Source organism: Carassius carassius, chromosome 18, assembly GCF_963082965.1.
Source record: "Carassius carassius chromosome 18, fCarCar2.1, whole genome shotgun sequence".
Taxonomy (NCBI): Eukaryota; Metazoa; Chordata; class Actinopteri; order Cypriniformes; family Cyprinidae; genus Carassius; species Carassius carassius.
The window spans coordinates 7,579,534-7,592,252 of record NC_081772.1 but is presented as its reverse complement, the minus strand read 5'-3'; the positions used below and the strand labels follow the sequence as shown (position 1 = coordinate 7,592,252).

At 35.0% G+C, this 12,719-nt stretch overlaps 1 pseudogene; it reads left to right on the top strand.

Annotated features, from left to right (window-relative positions):
• The window catches only part of LOC132092252 (androgen-induced gene 1 protein-like), a 36,344-nt pseudogene extending 28,707 nt beyond the window's left edge, over window positions 1-7,637 (top strand).
• Window positions 7,638-12,719: the final 5,082 nt, after the last annotated feature.

Genomic DNA, 12,719 nt, shown 5'->3' with positions numbered 1-12,719 from the left:
TGGTCTGTTTTTTATTTAGTGTGGCAATATGATTATGTGTTGCAAAAGGGGGTTCTGTAAGAGCTGTGGTGGCATGTTAAAAGCATATCAGAATATCAACATGTCATGTAATTTCAGTAAGGCTTGTAAGTCTTCCTTATGCTGCTTTCGCCACAGATGTGGGGTCAAATGAGGCAAGGTCTTCGGGGGATGAGAGTTTTGACTGTCTCTATGTAAGAAGGGTGCCATCTGGTGACTAACAGAAGAAGTGAACATGCAATGAAAGGAGACCCATGGGATTGTCCACCCAAAATGTAAAAAAAATTAAAAATGACTCACCCTAATGTCATTCTAAACCTGCATGACTTTGTTTCTTCTGTGGGACACAAAAGAAGCTATTTTGAAGAATGATGGTAACCAAACAATTTTGGTTTCCATTGACTTTCATTTTATGGTCCATAAATACGAAACCACTTCAGTTTAAAACAAATTTATTTCACAATTTTGACTTTTTCAATAGGGGAAAAAAGTGAGAGTTTGTTCCAGAATTATGAGACATAAACTCAGAATTCCAAGAAAAAATGTGAGATTAAAGTTGCAAATACCCTTTTTTTCTTAATGTTTCTTTTTTCTTTTCTTTTTTTTTTATTCCAAAGCGAAAACAGTTTTCCACATTATGTGGTCAAGAATGGAAGTCCATGTGAAGCAACATTCTTCAAAATATCTTCTTTCCAGTTCTACAGAAGTAGACAGTCATACAGTATAGGTTTGAAACAACATGAAGGCGAGTAATTAAAAATGATTAGCTTTTAATACTGACCTAATGTACATTATGACATTGTCCATTGCAACTTTTAACAAACCATCAGCCTAAATGTTTTCTCATGCACAATGCACATGGTAGCACTCTCATAAAAATGAAACAGATGTTCAGCTCTACATAAAAAAAAAAACCAATAAGCTAACTTTATGTTAAAACCCATGACCTGATGTGTTTGTATTGGCTTTCATAATGGTAGTAATGGTTATAAAAATGACATTTGACCCATTCTCGTCACTCACATGGCAGAAGAATCCCCCGCCCAGGCTCGGCTCGTCTAGCATGCCTTCATCTTTTCAGGCGCATGAAACCATGTCAGCTTGTTTGTCAAACACTCGGCTTCAATTCACACCCAGCTTCCTTGGCATTTCTGGTTTGAGTAATTAGCTTGAAGTTATGTAACCGTTCTATTCACAGTCCTAATGCAGAAGAGTGTAACGATGAGTTAATCAAGATGGCTGAAAAATAGCTGTTTGACATCTGTTTTGCATATATTACACAATTCATGGCGTATTTTTGCCACACATCACTAGCTTAATTCTGCAACAAATACAGATAAAAGTGTGTATCAACAAGCGTTTATGATAGGCTCTTGAAGCAACAAGCGTTTATGGATGTGAAGCAACATAAAATAAGAACAGTGACAACTATTCACCCATTGTTTAGAAAAAGGCGTCTTTTGGCTTTGATCCAAGCTAGAGACTCAGTGACAAACATCTTTTTGATTCAGTCATTTTGAATAAAACCGGATAATTTAAGCAGATTATAGCTACACTTTGTGGTTTGGGTTCCGTTCTGTGCAGATTAATTAGCATTTGGATGTAAATCTGATCCCACTCTATTTGGAAATTAAATTTTGTTAATGTTTCAGTCAGGTTTGTAATAATTATTCTTAGCCCACTCACAATACCCATTTTATAATCTATATGAGTTATTAAAAGAAATACTTAACGGAGTATCTTAATACCCTTTGTTTTCTGTATAGAGCTGCATTTTGGTTGCAGGTGGTAATACTTTAAAGTGTAATATTTATTATCTGTCAATAGTATATCAGAGTAACCAATGTGATAAGGTAAGTCAGATATTGAATGTATCAGATGTATGACCCATCAGTCCACAGGGAAACCACATTGAGAAAGTAAACGGAACACTTCCTGGAAAATTCCATTTCGCAAATTGAAATTTGGCGACACTGCGTCAATCTTTTTATGCTTTAAAGTCATTCGTAAAGCTAACCATGATCTATTTCTGTCCTTTTCAGCACACAACAGTTCTTCCTTTCATCATAATTGAGATGAGAACAACATACCATCGATATCCCAGCAGGACCTGTGGACTCTTCGTGGTGTGCATGTTTGCCTTGGGATATGTTTTATGGTAAATGTCTCTTTTCATCACATTCATTGGTATGATGAGGATCAGGGGAAACTGGCTTTGCATTGTTCTAGCACAGTGTCAGTCAAAAGGAAAGATTCCATCTGGCCACCTGAACTTCCTGACCTCCGAATCGTTCCCTTATGTCTTTCTAAACCGTAATTAATTTGCTTAAATTCTGGCACTTTCCTGCACGAACAGGGTAAACTTTGGTCTCCCATTACATTGTAAAAACATTAGAGGCACAAATCCTGTGTAAACAATCACCTAACATGAAATGAACCTAGTTTTAAACATACAAAATGACTGAATCACCATTTAAACAGAGACTTTGACTATAAGTTTATTAATAACTACAAAGCTTTAGGCTAAATGTTAGATATCAGTTAGATATTCTGGTGCAGTTTAAAAATAACAGCAGCAACAAGAACAATAATGACTATTATTATTATTATTTTAATTATCATTGAATACAGTATATGGTGTTATAATAATTAATAAATAATAATAAACATTTTTGCTTACAAAAATAAAAATAAAATTAAAACAAATCACACAAACCACATTCTGGTGTACTTTAAAAGCAACAACACATTTATTTATTTCATTAGGTTAATTTAATTTAATAATAAATGTAATTATGGTGATGCAATAATAAATAGATTAATTAATAAATAACTAAGAATAAATTAATATTAATATGAATGCTCATAATTATAATAATATAAAAAAATCATCATCATGTCTAGGGTTTTTAAACTTCTGTTAAAAAACAACAACAATAATAATAATAAATATATTTGATATTTATAAAAATAATTATTAATAAGAACTTTTTAGAAAACAACATATTTACACAAATAAGGAGTTTTAAACTATTTATTTAGATCCAATTAGTCTCAAATTGGCAACAACATTGGAAAACTGCCAACCTCATATAAAATAAATAGAAAATAAAACAGCTCGTATAACATTTAGTTTGACCTCCTGAGGTTGACAAGCAGCATTTGTTGGAGAAAAAAAAAGTATTTTAAGAGTTTCAAGCCCTGTTTTGTACCAAATTCAAGTGCCCTTTGTAGATACAACCCCAGTTTCAGTGCCCCAGAAACCATTGGAAAATAATCAGCCAAGGATTTATTTAGTCTTGCATATAAAAGATTACTTGGCAACATGAAGAAAGTCCTTGGAGCCAACCTAAACTGGCCTGACAGCATGAAGGAGGCCTCTGTCAAAATCACCTTAAGTACAAGATTATCAGCACACACCTCTCTTATTTCTTATTTCCCTTCCCTAAATTAAGCTGATTAGGCACTGCATATTATTGAGTCAGGGAATAAGACTTGCCCACAGTTGTTAAATCCATAGGCAGCTTTACATGAGAATTACCTTCCAGTGACAGCTTTTATATACACACCATTTCACAGGACACTCACGAGGCTGAGAAAACAAGCCATTTGAAAAGTAGGTAGATGGGCCTTCTTTAATATTCATCAAATATTAAAGCTAAGGTTATGAGTGCAGGAGTAGATTAAACAGGCACAATCCATTACATAAACGTACTGTCAGACTGTAGATTATAACCATGTGACTGCATTAAAATTGCTCCAGCAAAAATCATAACAAAAAGAGCAGTGTCTAGCATTCACAGACACGAATGGTAGACAAATTTACAGTGCGGTGACTGCTTCTGCAGCCTTTCAAATGCTGGATTTAGCAGACACAAGGACAGATCATGGGTGCAAAGGTAACAGATTTTCTCTGTCTCGCTCTTATAGGATGTGCTGGGTGCACTGCATGACAGGGGTGTGGGTTTATCCGTTGCTGGATCACATTGGGCCCATGGCCAGAATTCTCTTCTTCATCTGCCTCACGGCTCTGATCAGTGTCTACTACGTCTTGGGAGAAATCCTGAACAACTACATCTGGGATTCCTCAAAGAGTAAGTTAAAGAGATAGCTCAGCCAAAAATGAACATTCTTTCACAGTTTACTCCCCCAATATCATTCCAAATCTGTATCTGAGTTTAATTTTTCTATGGAACACAAAAGAAGATATATTGAAAAATGTTGGTACCTAAACAGTTGAGTGTCCCATTGACATACTATGGAAGTCGATGGGACCCAACACTGGTTACCAAGATTCTCCAAAATATTTTCTTAACGGGATAGTTCACCCAAAAATTAAAATTCTTTCATCATGTCATGACAATGAGGAACACAAAAAAGCAACACCATAAAAGTAGTCCATATAACTGCACTATATTCCAAGCCCTATGAAGGCTTTATGTGAAGAACAAACTAGAGATGCACCAATAATGATATCTGGCTAATATTTTCCATTATTTAAGAAAAATGTTTGATATTAAAACTCTATGGCCTGGTTTCATAGACAGGGCTTAGCCTAAACCAGGATTAGGCCATAGTTCAATTAGGACATTTAAGTAATTTTTATAAACATGCCTTAGAAAAAAACATTACTGGTGTGCATCTTGAGACCAAACAAAGGCACTGATATATTTTAAGATCAATCAGTACAAGTTTCTTTCATTTGAAACAACTCAGACTTGCAATTTAGTCTAGGACTAGGCTTAAGCCTTGTCTGTGAAACCGGGGGTAAACGTTTTTTTCTAATCAAATAAGTGAATTAAAATTAATAAAAGACAATCATTTAAAATGTTATGATTGAATTTAGGCATCACAATATTATAATGTAGAGTATTAAAAAAGACATATTCATTTTGAGATTTGCTAAAGACTACATTTAACAGTCTTATTAAAGAGATTGTGCACCCAAAAAATGAAAATTCATCATTTACTCACCTTCATGTCTTTGGTTAACCTTCAAAACACAAATTAAGATATTTTTGATGAGAGGTTTTGTCGCTCTACTAAAATGTAACCAGAACTTATAAGATCGAAAACCAAACCAGTATGAATAAAGCAATCCATATTAATCTATTGGTTTTACGACGCCTTTATGAGCTTTTTGGATCTTCTAAATTATGCTTACCTGGATATCATGATAAGTATTTTTTTTTTTTTAAGAATAAAATTTTTAGTGAATGTTAGATGATGGCAATGGTAATATAAATGAAAAAATAAGGGAATGAGCATGAACAATTACAAATCTAATATCAACCATTAACCTCTAATATCAGCTGATCAGTGAGTGATTCACAGCATTCCAGATTCAATTATGCTGAGCCAGAGAAAGATTTTCAGTAAATAGCAACTTAAATTACAGTCTTTTCCTCGTAAATGTATTGGGTGCTTTCAGAAGACTTGGATAAATAACTCACAAGCTAACTGGAATATTCTAGTGTTTTATTGTGTTTTTTTTCCCTTACTCCCTTTTGCATAGAAAAGAGCAGTGTTCACACCATCCTTTTGTTCTAGAAAAAAGAAAGTCATACAGGTTTGGAATGACAAATGAGTGTTTTTCTGATTTTGTGAATTATCCATCACTGACTGGCTACATGTGTGAGTTTATGGGTATTTTATGTTTATCATGTCTAGCTACAAATTTTCTTGCTCCTCAACCCACGCTGGGATAACAGCTAGAGACATAATACGCTTCCCCTCAGGTACATATACATTCCGCTTAGCTTCCTGATGCACCCACGCACACTCCTCCACCTGTTAGCGCTATAGACTGGGAGAAGTGCATCGTGGGTGTAGTGCCACCGAAGGCAGCGCGCAGCAGATGAGAACAGAGCCCGTGAGCAGTCTGAGAGCAGCAGACGGCGAAGGCTTCTCTTCCTCCCACCTGTTTGACACTGACCTGCAAATCACCAAAGCAGTACACACACACACACCTCAGGCTCTCTCTTATGGAGCTGATGTATGTCCCTTCATCCTCAGTACAAGATCTCCCTCTTATGTCCAAAGCAGCAGTAGCGTAATCTCCGACAGCCCCTGCAGCTAAACTTTCCAGGAACACATCCGTCACTAATGCTTTGCGCTGTTCTTCTCACGGTCTCATGGTTCGAACAGCTTGTTGAAATGAACAAAAATTAGTTGCCAAGAGATCAAAATGCACTAATGCAGTCAATGCAGTATCCAACAATTAATGAAAGAAATTGTTACTAAAGAAACTATTACTACTTATGCATAATATTTTTTTTAATTATCAGCACCTGGAAAATTCTGCTGAAGTTGCAAGGAAGCCCGTGATAAAATATAATTTTAATTGATAATTTAATGGCTACTCTGTATAATGTTAAATTTGTTATTAATGCATTTGGTGTCACAAACATTACAGTACAACATTTATATATATATATATATATATATATATAGAATATTAAGTTCTTGTTCAAAGGATGGTGTATACAGGAAATATATCAGCTATATTCAGCAAAACAGCTCTCTTGCTCATGTAATATTGCTGAAAAATCAATCAGTTCGGGTCAAAAATATTTTGGATTATCCATATCAGTCAAATCATATTGGTGTATACCTAATGATATTTACACAATCAAAATATTTTTTTTTCTTCTAGGCCCTCTGGAATCAGACAAGACCAAAACTGACTGAAGACCATCACAGATCTTTTCCTGCATCTTTTCACTTCTTCTGAATTCAAATCAGTTGATGGACTTTGGAGTTCAAACCAACATTATATAATCATCTAGTCTCCTGAAACATTTATCTCATCCTCATTACTGCCCCTTAATTAAATAAAGCACAGACCTGTATTGGGTTGGACATTAAATTGAATAATTCATGTATTTAATTTATGGTATGAATGTTACAGTATTTCAGAGTACCTCAAGCATTGTGTGAGCGTTGAATGATGTTTACTGCACACATGCTGCATTCGTGTGTCTAAAGCCAGTTTAACAAACCACATTATATATATATATATATATAGGGATGATTTATGAGGGAATTAGTCATTCGTTGCTCCTGTACAAAAAAAAAAAAGCAACACCTTTATATACACAGTAGCATATGGCAAACGACAATAAGCACAAGATAATTAGCTTCGATGAGCTGCTTGTGGTTTTTCTGAATCCATAAAAGTTTTTTATTAAGATAAGCAGATATTTCCTTAAGAACTCCAAATATTGTCAGAAGAGAAACTGACCTTGCCCTATTTTGTAACACTTTATAACAAAGTCCTCATACGTTAACATTAGCTAACATGAACTAATAATAAGCGATTTCGTTTTTAAGGATTTATCAACCTTTGTAAATGTTAACTAATAAAAATACAATTGTTTATGTTTGTTTGCAGGTTCATAGGCATAAATGTTAACAAATTAAACGTTTTACATCTTTATTTACTTCTTTTTTTAATTAAAAATGAAAATGAAACTAATGTAGTAATGTTTTCAAATGGAACCTTATTGTAAAGTGTTACCGCATATTAAATTTTTTTTATCTCAAAGGGATGTAATGCCTCATATATTATGGATATGACTAGCCTTTTTGGTTTAATTCACTGATATGTTTTTTTTTTCTTCTTTTATTAATAAAGTTCAAAAAATAATTTTCTCATTGTCATTTTTTTATGTTCTTCCAAAGCTGTGGAGGAAGCCAGACAAGAGGAAGGACGAATCGAAACCTATAGTCTTCACTCAGCGTTTTTCTTTCTCTCCTTACGCTCACACACACAGACGCAGCACAATTCTGTGGGAAAAGCAGAGCCAACCATTCAATTACAGAGGAAAAATTGTTGTACTTATGATTTAATGTTTGTCCTATATTTTCTCTGGCCTTTTCGCCCTCGCCTTTTAAGAAACAGATGTTGCCCAAACATAACAATTCCTTTGTGAAGAGCTGGACATTCTTTTAATGAGAAACACACACATTTCAGGCCTGAGGAAAAGGAATTGCAACAAGGAATTGCAATCACCTTTTGATGGACAACTCCAAATAACCAGGCCCTCATTCCCTTAAAGTCCAATTTTCAACTTGAAGTTCGGAATGTGTGTCCCAAATAGTGAATTTGGTGCAACACAACAGTGAAACACCATGCAATAAAAGCAGAATCCTGAGGAGCAAAGCCTCTTGTGCCGTTTAAAGGGATAGTGAGAAACCTTGTATTATCACATCTAAATTTTCATCCGAAACTGTCAAAATACTATCCTGTTTCATGTTCACACCTCATCCTGCATTTTATTCTAGATGCAGAATACCTTTTACACTGACTGGCTATTGAATTTCATTACTTTTCTCATATATAATGCACTTAAAATTCCAATAGGTCTTTGTTTGATGATAATTTAATCTGGGCACTGCGTGTTTGGAGGCATGTTGAGAGTGAGTGAAAGTATGTGTAAATTCTGAACCACACTTCATAGTCTTGTTAACACTGCCTCTCCAGCATGTAGAAAGACAAAACTGAACAGTCCCCTAATGTGTATTTAAAAAAAAAAAGATGTTAATGAGGTGAGACCAGCAGAATTTTTGCGGTGTAAATGGTGTGTGGGATGCATCTGAAGGACAGCTCAGTGACAGATAAACCAGTCAATAAATGACCACATGCCACATTATTAACACTTTGGATCATTAGCTTCATTTACTTTCTTAAAGCACATTCCTGGTCTTGTGAACAATTCATTGGTGTGTTATTGTGGTAAGACTTTGTTTAATGGGGGTTAATCTGTTAACATTAGTTAATGTATCATAAACAATTTTAAGAAAATTAACTTTTCTTTTTATATATATATATATATATATATATATATATATATATACAACCCGAATTCCGGAAAAGTTGGGACGTTTTTTAAATTTTAATAAAATGAAAACTAAAAGACTTTCAAATCACATGAGCCAATATTTTATTCACAATAGAACATAGATAACATAGCAAATGTTTAAACTGAGAAAGTTTACAATTTTATGCACAAAATGAGCTCATTTCAATTTTGATTTCTGCTACAGGTCTCAAAATAGTTGGGACGGGGCATGTTTACCATGGTGGGTAGCATCTCCTTTTCTTTTCAAAACAGTTTGAAGACGTCTGGGCATTGAGGCTATGAGTTGCTGGAGTTTTGCTGTTGGAATTTGGTCCCATTCTTGCCTTATATAGATTTCCAGCTGCTGAAGAGTTCGTGGTCGTCTTTGACGTATTTTTCGTTTAATGATGCGCCAAATGTTCTCTATAGGTGAAAGATCTGGACTGCAGGCAGGCCAGGTTAGCACCCGGACTCTTCTACGACGAAGCCATGCTGTTGTTATAGCTGCAGTATGTGGTTTTGCATTGTCCTGCTGAAATAAACAAGGCCTTCCCTGAAATAGACGTTGTTTGGAGGGAAGCATATGTTGCTCTAAAACCTTTATATACCTTTCAGCATTCACAGAGCCTTCCAAAACATGCAAGCTGCCCATACCGTATGCACTTATGCACCCCCATACCATCAGAGATGCTGGCTTTTGAACTGAACGCTGATAACATGCTGGAAGGTCTCCCTCCTCTTTAGCCCGGAGGACACGGCGTCCGTGATTTCCAACAAGAATGTCAAATTTGGACTCGTCTGACCATAAAACACTATTCCACTTTGAAATAGTCCATTTTAAATGAGCCTTGGCCCACAGGACACGACGGCGCTTCTGGACCATGTTCACATATGGCTTCCTTTTTGCATGATAGAGCTTTAGTTGGCATCTGCTGATGGCACGGCGGATTGTGTTTACCGACAGTGGTTTCTGAAAGTATTCCTGGGCCCATTTAGTAATGTCATTGACACAATCATGCCGATGAGTGATGCAGTGTCGTCTGAGAGCCCGAAGACCACGGGCATCCAATAAAGGTCTCCGGCCTTGTCCCTTACGCACAGAGATTTCTCCAGTTTCTCTGAATCTTTTGATGATGTTATGCACTGTAGATGATGAGATTTGCAAAGCCTTTGCAATTTGACGTTGAGGAACATTGTTTTTAAAGTTTTCCACAATTTTTTTACGCAGTCTTTCACAGATTGGAGAGCCTCTGCCCATCTTTACTTCTGAGAGACTCTGCTTCTCTAAGACAAAGCTTTTATAGCTAATCATGTTACAGACCTGATATCAATTAACTTAATTAATCACTAGATGTTCACCCAGCTGAATCTTTTCAAAACTGCTTGCTTTTTTAGCCATTTGTTGCCCCCGTGCCAACTTTTTTGAGACCTGTAGCAGGCATTACATTTTAAATGAGCTAATTAAGTGGATAAAAGTGTAAAATTTCTCAGTTTAAACATTTGCTACGTTATCTATGTTATATTGTGAATAAAATATTGGCTCATGTGATTTGAAATTCCTTTAGTTTTCATTTTATTAAAATTTAAAAAACGTCCCAACTTTTCCGGAATTCGGGTTGTATATATATATATATTTGTAGTGTTCGTAGTTAAAAGAACAGTTCTGTCATCATTTACTCACCCTCATGTCTTCAGTGGAACACAAAACAATATATTGTGTGGAATGTTTCAACTGTTTCTATGACAGAAGGGCTACAAAAAAAAAAAAAAAAAAAAAGTAAAAAGGAGGAGTCCAAAAAAATAAATAATCTGTGTTTCACAGAAGAAAGTCGTACTAGTGTAAATGATGACTGGATTTTCTTTTCGGTTTCTTTTTTTTTTTTATATACCATTTGAAATGTAAAAAACGTATTGGTATACACTAGCATTGGGGGTCTGGGATCAATTAATTGAAGAAATTAAGAAAAGAGATCAATACTTTTAAAATGTAAAGACACTTATAATTTTGCTAAATATTTCTATTTTAAATGAATGCTTTCTATTTAACAAAGAATCCTGGGGGTAAAAAAAAAAAAAAAAACACTGAATACTTTATAAATGGCTGCTGAAAATTGCATTTTAAAGTATATTAAAAACAGAGTTGTAAATTATTGTTTTTACTGTATTTTTGGTCAAATAAATGCAACCTGGGTAAGAATAAGAGGCTTGGAATAATATATTTGGTTTATTTATTATTTAATATTAAGTAACACTATAAAGTGTTACCAAATGTTTGTCTTTAAATTAAATTATAACAATTCATCAAATCAAAATGCAATAACTTTCCCTTTCTCAGAAATGAATGTCTTTTTCCATTAATGTCACTTGGGCCACAAAGGCAATTGAAAAATGTTAGCCAATAGCTATTTAGCAAATTTGCTCTTTTTCAGCAAGTTCACATGTGGATATGCAAAACTTGCCTTTTCACAATCCTTTCAATTTCCACTGAATATCCTGTTTCCCTCACAAAAAAGCCAATTGAAGAAGTAAAACGGTTAACAAACAGAACTTGCTCAAGAAAACTAGAAGAATCCAACTTTCATGTACCCTTTTCTCCTGTAAATAATGAAACAACACTAAGTTTTAAAATAAATCTGTGCTTACTTGTAGAATAAAACGCCTTGTGTCCTATTCTCCATGAGCTTTTCCAAGCCCTCTGTGAGATTATACAAACCTACGATTCACCTCAGACAAAAAAATGTACATTGGAAAATCTATTATGAAATATACCGGTCCTTCACATGAATTCAACACTTTATTTCACTCCATTAAAAGCTGAATGAAGCTTTATGAAATACCATTTGTTCTCATTCCATGTGAACAGGGACAGCGTAGGTGGTTGCAGCTAGTTTTACGATGTTCTTTATTCGCACTGACTCACTGCGTAACGCTGCCAAGGCATAACACCTGTCAAATGCTTACCAGGTGTGCGACCAGTGCTCTGTTTTTTGGAATCAGTTACTAAGACCATACTATTTACACAAAGAATTTAAATGATTATTTTTATTCAGACATGACAGCTCCTGTCATTTCAACATCAGGATAGAACAGTCATATTAAAAAAAGCCACCTGTGAGCGCTCAATGTCTGATCATTCGTCACAAAACGATAAAACCCATGGATTCTCTGCTTACAATGACAATAACAGAGCTGGAACTGACCGAGGATATTTTTTCAAATATATGATATGGCCGGCAGAACCCGTAACCACAGAAGATGACAGACCTTGAAAAACGACAGACCTAAACATCTCAGACACCTCTCATATACTTCCAGAACCGCTTGATTGCTCTTTCATACGTGCCCGCAGAGAACCCACTTCCAGCCACTAATAACATATTACATGGCAATTTAATAACATGGGGTTTGGGAACCATTCTGATTGGAGCTTTAATAACCAGAAACGCAACATGACATGAACACTTTCAAAACAAGTGGAAGTCTGCGGATCAGGATTAGTATTGTTAACTAAAACTAAAAAGAAAGAATTTATAAAATAAACTTTAGAAGTTAAGACTAAACTCAGTGAAAAATATAGCTGCAAGCAGCAATTACGGGGCCAAGCACTCCAGCGGAAAATTGAGGAGCTAAGCATGGCATGGAGCATCACACGAAGTGCAACAATGAGCAATTAAAGCAATTTTAGGATGATTGTAATTGAAATGGCTAAAAAAAACAAATACAATCTCTACTAGCATGATTACTTGCCTTATCAAGTTTGACCAATAGGTGGCGCTGTTATCAAATCAATTTGGTGTACTCTGTGTGAATTGTCAATGACACACACAAAGTTTGGTGTAAATATGCCAGAGCATTGCA